We start from the raw sequence: 15,776 nt of genomic DNA on the forward strand, positions 1-15,776 counted from the left end.
TTTGTACTCTTCCCAAACTGAGCCTATAGATCAGAATTGTGAGATCAGGACTTAGGGTCGTGATTTTTTTTTATATCAGAAGTCATCCTTGTGATTATAATATAGTGAACCTGTGAAGGGGCAGGGAATTTTCTTAGTGGATTGCTCGGAGAGGAGGTTGGACATTGGCATGTAAATTGATTCAGCATAGTATTTGGCATTGATTTGAATGCACATGAACATGTCGAATGGTGTTTCATTCACTTGTTACTGGATGCATTTTGGTTGAAAGTAGATATGTTCAGGTTCCTTCCATCTGAATTAAGGTCTTTATAGGGTATTCTAGAAGCTCAAGATAGGTTAGGAATTTGGGCCTACTCTTTGATTGCTCTGGGTCTTGGCAAGTATCTTTGTTAAGCTGAAGGTTTAGTATAATAGAGAATTTGGACAGTCAGTGTGCTAGGAGCCAGTGAGACCATCAAAGCATATTTTCCCCTTGCTTTATCACTTGTTTATTTATATGGATGTGGGTAAAGTACAATATAAGTGCATTGCTAATGTGTTGATTCTCAATTTATGGCCCCAAGGGTTGGTTTAGATGGTTCTTCAAACTTTGTTCTACATTATGGAAGTCAGCTAGCATTTGGATAGGGCAAAAGGTAAGAAGTCTTAATTATGGATGTTGCTTTGATCTGTTTTAGCCATGTGTTGTCTATGCAATTAAGGCAGAAAGCAAGTTCATTCCTACACCTCTGGCTCTATCCTAAACTAGTCTAATACTTTAATATGTGATCTGTTTCTTTTTTTTTTTTATATTTTTTAATGTTTTTTTTGCATGTCATATTTGACTTTAATCTTAATTTAAGCATTTTATTGTCATAAATTTGACGTAATGGTAAATTTAGCAATGCAATAGGGTGAGGAAACCTTTTTAATAGTGTTGCAACATTTTATGTTTCTGTTTTGACTGGACGTATAGACCTGGATGGAAATTAGTTTTATTGGCATTGAAGGGGTGTTTTGAGTGCAGGATCATGTCTAAGCCAGTGATAGCTAAGCTTATTCAAGGACATTTTGTGTCCTATGGGATTGCATGGTTTGAGTAAGGTTCCTGTTTGCTTCAACCTGAAGTTCTTGTTTGCTTTGAAAGCAGCAGCTAAATTGTTTATAATATTGGTTCGAGGATTGAGTTTGTGAAAATGTATTCTTTAGTTTTGAATCTGCAACATTTTCATGTAATGTTTTTCTGTTATTGTTATTTTTTTGTTGGATTTCTGTTTTTGCTATAATTATGTTCCCTCTGACTCTGATAATGGCACATAATGTGACAATATATTAGGGTTTGCAACACCCCTTTTTAAGAACGTATATTTAATGCTTGGTTACCCTTGTGTTTATTATGTTCGTTTCCCAGATGTTAAATGTGCACGATAATGTTTCATGTGCTTGTTGGAGTAAAACAAATATAATCGATCAGTTTATTATTTAACTATCCATTCAATAGTGAATAATTAAATATGATTAATTAGAAATGATTAAATAGCAAAAGTCAAACCCAACATTCCATGCATCCCATGTGTAATACATTCTTTAAATGTTAGCAATGTTAATTAACAGTACTTAATATAGCAGTTTATATTTTAAAAATTTACACCACATCAATTGGTAGCATTCGATTTAAAGGTGCATTAGTAGGGTTGTTCACAAACAGTACCAAACCGACTAAACCGGATCGATCCAATCTGATTTAGTTGGTTTTTCTTCACCATTGATTAGTTTCGGGTTGTGAAGAGGGATAAATCGATAATTCGGTTCGGTTTCGATTTTCATTAGTGAAAACTGAAATTGAACCGAACCGAATCGAGTTAGTTTTTTATTACCTAGTCTCTCTAACTAGGTAATCCCTATCCTAGTTTCTTATTTTTAGTTACTTATTTTTAACATTAAATGGGAATTACTTTTGTCTTTAGGATTGTTTTCCACTTTTGAATAAGAAATTTTATACCAAAAATAGGGATGTTTACAAACAATGTCAAACCGACCCAAACTGACCCTTCATGTTTGGGTCGGTTTTGTTTAATGTCTGGTCGGTTTCGGTTTGCTCTCTAAGTAATCTGATCAGGTTGTATTGGTTGAAAAAAATCTATTAAACCAATCCAAGCCGACCCGTGATTTCTTGATAGTTAATCCATGTGAAGTGAACCCTTTTCAAATGTTTTATGAGGTCTCCAGACTCCAATAGACTTTATAACCCTCTTAGGATCTGCTTTCAGGCCCCAAAATTTCCATCAGCTTATAGTCTTACAAGTAAAATTTATCACGACTCAAAGGACAAAATATAAGCATATGATCCAGGGTTTTTACAAGGGGCCATTGTTTGGCCAGGGTCTCACTTTTCCATCCAATCTGGTACAATTTGAGTCCATTATAAATGGACTAGGTCCAATCCAATCTGATGAATGCTTTATACCATTTTGGACTTATCTGGACCATCCAATCTATTCAATTTGTTTTTAATTTAGATTTATTCCAATCAAAACCTGGTCTAATGAAACTTGTATTCTTATCTTCTATCAATGGACCGGATATTGGTTCAATCTGACTCGATACAAAATAAACCCATCATTGATGGATCAGGTCCAATCCAATACAATAAATACTTTGAACCATTATGTTTGGACTGTTTTTTTTTTTTGGTAGGATGTCTGGACTGTTTTATGTTTAGTAAAATCATAATCCTGGAGGATATTGGTGTTAGTGGAAATGCTGGTCATCCAAATATAGAAAACATGCCGGAGATATTGGAAATATTGCAAAAATTATAGACATGGCTGAACATTGTAAAATATGCAAAATTATAGAATGATATTTTATTAGATGATAAAAGAAGCATAGGCATACATTTTTAAATTATTATCTCATTCCAAATCATTAAACAAAGCTAAATAACGAAGGTTGTAGAGAATACATTCTAAAGTTGTCCAATTTAGGCCCTGTTCGCTTTTCGGTAAGTTATTTATCCGGGTAAATGTATTTACTCATGTTCTTTTATTTCTCAGATAAATAAGGAATTGACCATTTGTCATAAAAATCCATTATTAAAAGGGGCATTTTTGTCCCATTCAAGTGTTAGTAACTTTTCTCCTAGGTGGGAAAGTTATTTACCCACCTAGGGGATGGGATACCCAGGAACTTCTCCCCTCTCAAAATCCAAAAAAAGAACCCCCCTTAAATTTACATGATAGAATGAGTTAAAGTAAAAAAATGCAAATGGTTTTAATAGATCAACTAAATAGTCGATTAGACAAACAAAAACTAATATTCCACTTAATGTTTGAAATGAAAATCGAGCTGGCTCAAATAAATTATTATGTTAAGTGGGCAATAACATTGCTACTCTACATAATATTGTCACCGACTTATGTTATAATACCATCTCTTGTACTTTTCATAGTATTGGTAGTGTTCGCCAGTGGAATATGTTGATTCTAATAAAATTTTTGAAAATGGAAATATGTTGTGGGAACTCTCTTGTACTTCACATAGTGCTAATGGTGTTAACTGGGGAATATGTTTATTTGAGTAAAATTTCATGTTGCTATCCATGGAAATTGAAATATGTCATGAAAATATTAAAAAATTTAGGGACAATTTAAACCATGCTTCTAAACTCAGTTACCAAAACAAATCAAAGTCATTTGTTACACGGGATTACATTACCAGGATTTAAGAGTGCAACTTTTCTAGGTTAGGGTTGGGATTTTTTCAAAATTTCAATGGGCCCAACCCAAAGCCCGATCCCATAACAGTGTAAACTTTTAACTCGGGCCAACCCGACTTGCACCCCTACCAGGATTACTCAACTCAGTCAAATGACTCAAATATACGTACGTTTTTAATCATCCATTCTCAAATGAATAAATAATCTTCTCTTTCGACCTTATGAAATTATGAAGCTTTTTAATCTACTAGGGACGGAAAATTTTTAGCTCTCATTTTATAGTGCAACCTTGTTTTCTATGACGTAAACAAATTAAATTTGGCGGAAGAAATAGTTGAAATATGTCTGAAAGAAATCCAATCACTTTTTAAGCATTAACTATAACTAATTTGAACTTACGGCTCTGTAACATAAATATAAAATGTACAAAGAAAATCAATGTTTTAAAAACTGACCCAGAGGCCGGACCATTTTTGTCTCTGGGTTGCGGATTACCGATTCAACTGGTTGGGTTAAACGGTCAGACTGTGCCACATCATCGCATATGTATATATTATATTTATATACATATATATATATATATGTGTATATAAATATATATTTTAGCAATAAATTATGTATAAATATGTTTTAGATATATTATATGTTTGTCACTCCGATAGTATATCGGAGTGCAAAGTTATGGCTTTCGAAAGTTTGTAAGCATTGATTATGCAACCTGTGACCCAGTCATTGGGTTGAACAGGTCAACAGTCGAACTGACCGGTTAAATGGTTCTTGACTAAGTCAACGGTTTTTGACCATCTAGTGGATCAGGACTGAACCGGACCCGTAATCCTGGCCGGGTGTTGGTTCAAACAGTTTGACCGGCTGAGCTGAAAACGTTGGCAAAAATACATACAAAATAATATAAAATATAAGATTTTGCACTTTACATATTTGCAAGGCCCAATTTGGGAAGAGTACAAATATAAATATGTACAATGCAAAATCTTGTGTCATATTTCTAAAATTTGCGCTTGCACAACTTGCATTGTATATATTTGTATTCGTACTCTTTTCAAACTGAGTGGAAGGAAATTTTAGTACTATTTGACTATTTGTTGTTGCAATGCTTGCACCTCACCGGGATTGTGGAGTTGTGAGATTGGATCAGCCAACCAGCTAAGCACTTCGGGCATTGCTTAGGTGCTCAATGCTCTGTTATTATTTATCGGTTTGGAAAGCAATTATTGATAAATTCCATTTTACCTCTATTACTATTATTACAAAATTGCTGGGTTTTCAAATGCACATCATACTCCAGCGTGAGATGAGATTGGTAACCAAGAGCCAATATTGCCATATTCGAGCTGGATGGAGGATGATATTAAAGACCAATGGTATACGAAACATTTAATAAAAATAAAGATTAAGAAAATAGAATAAAAAAGATCCATTAATAGCAGGCCAATGCACGATGACACTCCCGCCAATGTGGGGTGGTCTGTGGAGAGAGAGATATCCGCAGCCCTATTCCTGCATATTTCTAAGATCCGTTAAATGATTCATTTCACTTGTCGATTATATATTTTTGTTGAAGACTAGTTGATGGACTTGACCATTTATAATTGGATTAAATATGGAATCACTCAATCCAATCCAATCTGATATGATTGAATCCATTCAATAGTATTTAATCATAATATGAAATTAGTCGGTTTCATACATTCAAATCTAAGGAGTTATTTTTAGTTCGTTTTATTAAAGTAATGTTCTGATCATTTTTAGTGGTCTTTCTCATTTTCTACCTCAGCGGCATTTAATGGTTTTGATTGATTATATTCTTCTTGTATGTTTCTTTGATTAACATGGACAAGAAGAAAAAGAAAAGAAAGCGGAAAAACGGATTCTGGTGTACAAAATGTGGATTAATTCTGATGTTGAACGAATATCTGAGTCAATGCCTTTCTCATGAGAAGTCTTCACGTGTTCCTTATTCTTTGGTCCAGTTCATAAGGGCCCAACTAAGTTTGTCTTTTAATTTTGGGTATTAACCCAACAAAGTTGTCTTATTGGGGCTAAATCTTTGACAGGAACCGTTCAGCCAATTTGTAGGATCCAAGAACTAAAATAATTTGATTCTATTCATTTTCATTATAGTTTTCTTGGAAAAATCTATGCTGCTGAAAATGTTGTGTGTTTACAGGCTGTCTGATTCAGAGATTTGATTGACAATGTTGTGTGTTTCATTTGTGAAAGATGAAACATCATTTAGGCCTTTGGTGGGCGCAGTTGGTTGCTTTGGGACCGCAAACCTTATGGTCCTGGAACCACAAACAAACTGACCATTTTGAAGACCCAAAATCTAGTGTTTTCACTCATAAAATAATAAAATCCAGTGTGTGTTTTCAATTATGAAGAGATTATTCTGATGGGGCATGGTGTATTAGAGCCTCATATAATATATAGTTTAAGATTTTAGGTTCAAGGGTTCCTTGATATGTATTAGAGCCTATTTGACACCTGGTCTAGTATTCAAGTTAGAGAGATTTCTTGGTAAGTTGGAAACCTCCTTGGCCAATTCCTATAATTGCAAAAGAAAAATCAACATATTTATGGGGTTTACAAAAAGATAACATGGTGATGAGATTATCAATTAGGTTAAATTAGACTAGGGGTGTAGCACATTGGGTTGGGTGAAGGTTTGATCTCTGCATTAATTAACGATTAACGGTCTCTAATTAACCTCACCAGTCACCACTCACCAGGGTAGTTATCTCATGGACGGACGGGACCAAGCCCATAACCTACGGCAGGACTGACATCAATTGTCTTCTCTACGCCGTGACACAAAGGGCCCGGGGCCCATAGCTTTAGGGCCTGTGCATTAATGGCCAGCCATTGGTTAGTGTTTCAAGGATCAGTAGAATAGACCCAGAATCTACAGCCTAAACTTATCCTGTTGCTTCATGAAAATGACAAAATTTTAATTCTAAAAGAAGCGATGGGGGTGTACTGTTAAATTTTAATTGGATACGTTTGATATCGAGAATCTCATAGAATGTGATAGACCGGATGACTATTGCCATACAATTACAATCTGGAACTTCATAGCGACCCATTGGTTCATTGGTTGGTCTCACTTCTTTCAGAGTTCAGTTGCAGGACCAGAAGAATGCGTTGGATTAATGGAATTGGACGGACAAATATAGAAAAAATTAAAGTTGTGGTGCTGCAGGGAATATCCTGCCGGACTATCACTCGCCCCGTGTTGGACTCATCTCTTTCATGCAGCCCACTGGTCGTGGTTTGTTTTCTTTTCTTTTTAAACAATCCTAATCTGTTAGCTATTTAGCTTTTTCATTATGGGTTCTTCAATCCAAGGGAGTAATAGCTAATAATAGGACTACAGCCAACTTGGGGCCTTCAACAGGTGGGATATGGAATCAGTGCCGGTATATCTCAAGTAAGTCTGGTAACATTTATTGGATTTTGAGCTCATTCTAGTATTTTAAAGCTTAGATTTGAATCAAATTCAATAAGATATACGAGTGTCTGAATTTGACTAGATTGATCAGAATCTGACAGATAAAATATGATATAAAAACAAAACACACAAGTACAGAATTATTTTAGGGATTAAATTAAATGGGGTGTTTTATTTTGGCAGAATTCTTTCTGGAGAATAAAAAATAAGTTATGAAGCCTGTTGGTGTGTAGTTGAGAAATTATGTGGTCCATTAGAAACCAAGGAAACAGGAGTTATTCATCTTGACTTTAGTCAAGATTTTATAATTGTGCACGTACGCCAGTACAGGGGGGCTACAATAAGCCCAAACCAAAATTCCAGGGTCACATGTATCGATGGGGGTAAAAGTCTGATCCACACTCTCAAACCATCCTTTGGTTTGGTTAGGTGGTGGAATTGCCAATTTCACTCCAAGCCCATGTTACAGTAAAATGTTTTAGTAATTGTTGGTTCAGCGGGGTTCCAGCTGAACCAAAGCAACTTGCACCGATGCCCACATTCACCAAACTGCCCACCCTGGTCCCCCACCCCAGCCCTGCCCATAATAATAATAATAATAATAATAATAATAATAATAATAATAAGATGAGAATAGTAATGGTGATGGTTGGTAATTAGTCCGAATTAACTGCATTTGATGAATCTGGATCATCGTTTTTAAAAACGACCCGGAGACTGAACCAGTCAGGGGTCCGGCTACTGGGTCAAATGGTTCGATCATTCGAACCGAATGATTGGCCTGTTCTGAAAAAATTAAAAAATAAAATAAAAATGGTCAAAATCATTCAAACAGTTTGAATGGTTAACCGCTCGGGTCAGCGGTTTACTGACCAAAATCAACAGTTTTGGACAAATTTTCAATTATGGGGAAAACCAAAACCAATCATCTGACCGGTTCCTGGTTTTTCCGGTCCAGTCCGATCCAGTTTTAAAAACCATGATCTAAATTTGCTACCCACACTCTATCCATAATACATTACAGTCGCACATTGGGAACATCTCGACATCAATTGAACTATAACATACACGTGGAGAGATGTTCCCGATGTATGATTGTATTGTATTGTGACTATGTTAGGGGTTGTGTAACTAATAATAATATAACCCCATGTCAACAATCAAGTGTATATGCCCCACAATCACTCCAATACCGTTTTTATTGGTCACATGTACAACCCTAAAACAGCTACAATAAAGTGGAGATAATCTAGGTTCATTGGAGACATAGCTGTCTGGGTTATAAATTTTAGTTATTTTTATCTTAATTTTTTAAGTTTATACAGGCCCATGCCCCTAACCTTTAAAAAGTTTGGATATGGACAAAGTTTTCAAAGGGCCATTACTTGGAGCAATGATTTCAAAACCAAACCGGACCAGACTGTTGAATTAGAAAAACCAGGAACCGGTCACCTCTGTTTTACCACAACTATTATTTAGCTAAAAACCGTTGATTTGATCAATACATTGCTGACTTGAATAGTCAAATCGTTCAACCCAGGAACGGTTTTTGGCCATTTTGGTTTTTTTTTTTTTTAAATTTTTGTCAGAACAGACCATCCATTTGAAAATTGAACTATTCGACCCAGAAACTAAACTCAAAGTGGTTCCGTCTTATCCGATTTTAAAAACCTTGACTCGGAGCATGTCCCTAAAAATTTAAGCTGTCAAAATGCAGACAGCTTAATTAACAAAGGTCCTCGGGACTCGGGAGCCACTTGCCTTGAAGGCTTGCTCCCGAGCACACAAGAAAAGAAAAAGAAAATTGGTTTCACGTTTCTATGCGCCAGGGATCTTCTGAACTCTTCAACTCTCAACTTCCTTCCATACCAAGAAAGTATGTAATGTTAACTTGGCGGTGAAATATAGAACTTTGAGATGGCTAAGCAGCCACGACTCACGTCAATATTCTTCTCTGCTCTACATACAACTCTACATCTTACTTGTTTGGCTGGCTGATTCCTCTGCAAAATTGACTGCCTGTTAATATATATATATCCATTCTCTTCTGTTGTATGCCATATTCATCATTAACTACTTTACCTTCTCTCACTCAAAAGGATGCATGGATCATTAATTTTCTGATTGTCATAGGATTCAAAAAACTTTTGTTAAAAAAAAAAAAGTAACTGACATTAGGTTCTAATTAATTATAGTGTCCTTTCAGTCCATTGATGAGTTCTATTAAAAGGAGAAGCTATACCATCCTTTAGTTTGCCTTTTTCTTCCCTTCCTCTCAGGACTTAGTGGGCTTTACAAAAGTTAATTATATAATTAATTCCATTTTACTATCTATGGTTTAGATAAAAAACGATGACCAGTCATTTTGCTGGTTTGAATATCAAGGTTGTATAACCTAAGAGAAATGTATGACTACTCTTTTCTTGATAAGGACAACACAGTTGAGATCATAAATGTAGCTCACCTGTGCATTAATTTGAGGCACCCCAAACTACATTCATATACACTACTGTATAAAGGGTAGCAGTTAGGTCAATTAGAGCTAGTATTCCAATCTGAATAGGGCTGGCTTGCTTCTCATCCTTGTATTTGCTTATTGAGCAATGGTCCAATGTTAATAAAAAAAAGGTATTTAATTTAAAGGTACAACTTTTTTTTCTTTACATGGAGAGAGACTAGGAACTAACAATTGCTACTTATCTACTTTTCTAAAACCACCGAATGAAATCTTTTGTCTTAAGATCTAATATCAAATAGATCAAATCCTAACATCAAAAACTTTAGACATTGTGGACTTTATGCAATTTTGGGATCCATGCACTAAGGTAAAAGAATCAAATTCGCCAGTTTTATCATCTGTTTGCAATATTGGTTTAGAGTCTTGTTATATTGTTCACTCTCAAAATAATTAAGTTAATGCTTAAGAGAAAAAGAAAGAATAAGTAGAGGTAGAGATTATTAGAGAGAGGGAAAAGGTAGCAAGTGAGATGAATGGATAAATGAAATTGTTGTTGTTACTATTATTAATCAAAAAGGTGCCTTTGTTTGGCTTTTTAAACACCAAAGGAGCAACATCTAAGAAACAAATCAAATAAAAGAATCAGTTTGGGTTGGGCTGATATATTTTAATTTGGTGAAAAGAGACAAGACTATTTAACAGAATAATTTAATGAGGAAAATAGCATCAGCCATCCAATTCAATGTTGGTTCAGCTTTCAAACAATTTTCTATCTCTTTATTGGGAGGCACTTACATGAATAAATGGCAAGACTAGTAAAAACAGAATCACAGATTAATTGCTCTATCCTTGAAAACTTACTAACAGCTAGGGCATATGCTTAGAAAATCACCTACTACACTAGTAATAATTAAATACTGATATAGAATTCAAGCTAAGAGCTATTGGAGCTAAAGTAAGGGAGTAGAATTAAATAGCTAAGGCATGTGCCTAACTAGATGACTACCTATGCACCAGTAAGTAAACAGCAGTTACTTTGAAAGTTTTGTGGTTCTAATAGTAATACTTAATAGGGTTAGAATATTGCTATAAAGGCTATAAATTGAGTATCTAAACAATTTAACAAATAGTGGAATTGGGTAAAAAAAAAAAAGCCATGGAATAGAAAGTAAACCTCATTAAATTGATAGGTTCCTATCTTTGAGTAGGTAGAAGACATGTGGCAAGTCATGAATCCTACATTGTTTTACAGGTCCTATGAAGAGAACGAGGCTGCTTTTTTGTTTTTCCGCCCCTGCGTTGTTTGTAAAAGCTAAATTATTGTATAGGAAAAAATTAATTTGAAAAAGGTAAAATTTTTAATTAATAATTTTTAGGAAAAAAATTACTTAAATAAGTAGAAATTTATAGATAATAATAGAATTAATTTAATAAAATAAAATAATAAATAAAGTTTTCAATTTTGAAGTCAATTTAATATAAATAAATTAATTTTGTTGTTAAATAAAGAATACAAGTCTTTTTTTTTTCTCAATTTCTTGGCTGAGCTTTGGTCTTTATATGGGGGGTTAAGCTTGAACTCAAGATCTATGCCCGATGTTCTAGTTATGCTCAAGCTTGGGCTTGAATATGTTCTGTTGATATATATAGGTTTAATCCCAACCTTAGGGCAAAGACAAGGAGATCCCAAGGAGCCATGGCCCTCTGGCCCAAGAAATCTCCACTCTTCATGTATATTTTCCCACTCCCCCACTCCTCACCCCAATGGTTGCCCCCCCTCCCCCCCCCAATGGCCATCTATATTTATTCCCCCCAAGGTTCAAAGTATCGATACATATTGACCTGTATTGATCGATATGTATCATGCCGATGGCTTTCCGATACACTCCTCCAGGGGTTGTATCGGGTTCGACATTGGATCAAAGGATAGCTAGGCCTTAAACCGACCCCTCTGAATCGATTTTGAAAAAAATAAATAAAACCTAAAAAAAGTATCGATAAGGCCGATACACCCTGTGTTGATACTTTGAGCCTTGATTCTCCTACCCCCCAATCCACTTAGATTTTGGCACCCCTCATAATTCCTAGCTCTGCTCCTGCCTAACCCAAACCTAACCTATTGATAGCCCTAAATTACCCCCTCCCCCCAATCCACTTAAATTTTAGCACCCCCCACCCCATAAAAAAATTCCTAGCTCTGCCCTTGCATAATGTAAAATAAATTATTAAATAATTTAACAATTTAAAGCTAACCTATTGATAGCCCTAAATTATTAGTCTCGAGGAAAAAGTGAAATAATTTGTTAGTAAAATAAATTATTAAATAATTTAACAATTTAGTAAATTAAATAAATATAAATATATGGATAATAATTTACTTAATTTTGTAAAATAAATAAATCAATTATTTATTGTAATAAAATAAATAAGTAACTATTCATTTATTATTGGGACATGATAGGTCCAAGTTATCTAGAACCAAACTCGGCCCATTGACAACTCTAAATATTGGGTGCATGTTAAATTAAATGAATAAAAATTATGGATAATAATATATTTAATTTAATAAAATAAAACAATAATATATATTCTAAATCGATGGTAATTGGAACCCTATATTAGGACCCAGAATCGACCCGTTGGTTCCAATTCTTGGAATTAAAATCGGCCAAATCGGTTTGGGTCCATCAGGTTGGACCTAACCTGTTGACAACCCTACTTAATAATAAAATAAATAAATGTCTATTAAAATCTTCTCTCATTGTCAAATATATTTTATTTTATTGACTTATAAATAGTTTATTTACTTTTATTAAATAAATAAATGCTTAGATAATAATAAAAAATAAATAATTTAGTAAAATAAATAAATAAATGTCTATTAAAATCTGTCTCTCAATGTCAAATTTCCTTTATTTTACTGATTTATGAATAATTTATTAACTAAATGAATTCTAAGGTAATAATAATAAAATGAGTAAATTAAATAAATAATTTAATAAAATAAATAAATAAATGTCTATTAAAATCTTTCTCTTAGTGTCAAATCTCTTTTATTTTATTGATTTAAAATAATTTATTAAATAAATAAATGCTTAGATAATAATAAAAAATAAATAAATGAATAAATAAAAGTTGAGATAAAGAATGGAGAGAGAGAGAGAGAGAAGAGGGATGGCATTTTATTTTGTAGGATGGCATAATCATAAATAATTATATATGGCATTGTTGTAATTTTCGAATATCATAGAGGCATTGCTGTAAAGAGAGCAATTTGTCTCTATATAAATATATTTTGCAAAACAAATTTCAACGGTTGAAATTGGCTGTGGGCAGTTTTGGTTTCCATCAGAGATAGTGCCTCCCTGATCATTCACTTTGTCCAACAAAGGGGGCTGATCCTGTCACTATGATCACCCACTTAGATGAATTCTTGGACTGTCCCAACATATCCAGGTTTTGACCCCTCTAAGGATCTCATTGATTGGCATATCAAAGACAGCCCAATCCAACATATAGTGCAGTATCATAATCGAGTCTAGGGGTCAGGTGTAACAATCCAGTTTTGCCCATCTATCTCCAAGGTCCAGGGCAATACTGGAATTCTGGTCCGGTTCAGGGTTTCAAGAAAACCCACACTGCATGTACCTAAGGTCTCACCCTGACAGCTGAAACAAACCACCCCAACTAACTTGGCGGCACATCAGTGTCAGCCTTGGCAAGATAAATCTCCCCAGATCTATCCAATGGTTGTGAAGATTTTAAACTAACAAAAGTCTCATATGTGTCTAGTTTAAGAGTATTACACAAAAACACATCATAATAACATAAATCAAATATGTATTTTATTCATTTACATTAAATGTCATAATGTACATCATTCTAATTGAATAGTGACACTTAACCCCCGAACTTTGTTTTATGACTAAACACCACATTGGAAATTTTAGATCCCAAAACTTTGCCCCCACATTTAGTATTTTGTAAGTTAAGTTATTGGGTATTGTTTTAAACGTTTCCAAAACCCTCAAAATATACACCGTTATATTATTTTATGAGACCATATATTTTCTCCTATTAACTTAATTTTTCTAAAACCCTAACTCTCACATGCATCTCTCAACTATTTTTCAACGAACTTCATCTTGAGAACATCGTGAGAGAGCGGTTCATTAATCCGTGGAACATCTTATACTTCAAAATTTTGATATTTGTTACTACTAGTACATAAAATATCAAATGAACAATTTAGTAATTTTACTTTTAGTGTCAACCTGTCACCCGGTCAAGGGGCAACAATTGGGGAAGGGGCTAAGGCTATAACCATGCACCGACTGAAGACCGGATTGCTCCTCGCACAAGGCGCCTCATACCGATCTCACACGTACATTCTACCATGCATTGGAAATATCTTCCATATTTATAAAATTATTATTTACAGAAAATATTCCCAATGCATGATGAATGTGTCTATGAGATGCCTATGTGTGAGGAGCAGATCCCGTTCCCCTAACCACAGGGTGGCTACAAAATTTTGCCTTAAATCTTCCTTTTTGTAAAGACTAAACAGACAAGTGACACTTGAGGGTGTGTGGAACCCCTGAACTTTTAGATTAAGTTAACTTATCTAATATTCCCTTAGAAGTTTCTAAAACCTCAAACTACCCTTATCTTATTTCCTTTAACTTAATTGTTTCAAAATCATAACTCTCTCATTTTACTTAAAAATGCTTATTTTTCATCATTTTGATATTTGTTATCATTAGCCCATAAAATCTCAAATAGACAATTTAGTAATTTTACTTTTACAGTCAACCCATCGCCAAGTCAAGGGCAACAAAGTTGGGAACCCTCTAAGTATAGGGTAGCTATCAGTAATTTAGCCTATATCTTCCTTTTTGTAAAGATTAAACACAAAGGTCCACAGCCTAGCTGTAGTCTCTCTAGATGGACTTCAAATAAGATGATAGATTGAAATCTTTTATGCCAGCCATTACCAGTATGGTATGGCTATAGCATGGAACATTTGATTCAACACTCTAATTAGGAATGGCAACAGGGTAAGTTTGGGAGGGTTTTGTAAATTCTAGACTATTTACCTCCTTAAACCTCTTAATGGGTCAGGTTGAATTTTGAGAATTCAAACCTTACTCAAAATGCAAAACCCTCCCGTGTTCAGGGGTAGAGTTGATTGGATTTAAATCCTGTATCTATTTTTCTATTATTTCTTTTCATATATAAGTAATAAATAAGTAAAATAACACAATTAAACAAAAAAGTTTCCAAATATTTGACTAAGACATGGAGAAACACATTAACGGTAAAATTTAAAAAATTATTAAATTTGATACTTGGTACATAAAATTTATATGCTTTCGAATAATATACGGGTTGGAGAGGGTTGAATTTAGCATAATACCGTACTCTACCTGCAACTTATGGGTTGTAGAATCCTAAAACCTGTACCCGCCCCATCGGGTAGGGTAGAAATTACCATCCCTAACTCTAACCCTCAGAGAAACAAGCTCGGTCTAATCCTTTTAGTGTTAAGGCATATTTTCTTCATCCTGATGTTCTACAAGGGTTTATGAATAGGGGTGTCATGTCAGTGGTGTCATGTCAGTGGGTTGAGTTAAGTGGTAAACCCACATTGATCCAACTCTATTAGTTAGGTTATCTAGGGTCGGGTCAAACTTAATCGGGATTCCCAGGTTATGTTTGTGTTGATGTCGTCTCATACAAAACCCGACTTTTTGGCATTTAACATTGAAGCTAGGGCTGTCAATGGAGTGGATATTGGTCCAATCCGACCCAGCCCAATATGACTCCATTAAGATGGATTAGGTGCAATCCAATTCGATAATTACTTTGCACCATTGTGGATTGGTCTAATTTAATGTCTGGACCTGTTCAAATTGGTTTTAATTTAGATTGGGTTCACTTCATTCCTGGTCCATTGACACCCGTACTCTTATTTTCTATTAATGAACTGGATATTGGTTCAATCCAATCTAGTCCAATATAAATTCATTAGGGATGGACCAGGTCCAATCCAATCAAATAAATACTTTGGACCATTAAGTCTAGACTGGTCCAATTCAATATGTCTTATTCCTCTATCTAACCTGCTCAAATTGATTTTAATTGGA

The sequence above is a fragment of the Nelumbo lutea genome, chromosome 1 (genome assembly GCF_056320005.1).
Source record: "Nelumbo lutea isolate HS-2025 chromosome 1, American lotus-T2T, whole genome shotgun sequence".
NCBI lineage: Eukaryota > Viridiplantae > Streptophyta > Magnoliopsida > Proteales > Nelumbonaceae > Nelumbo > Nelumbo lutea.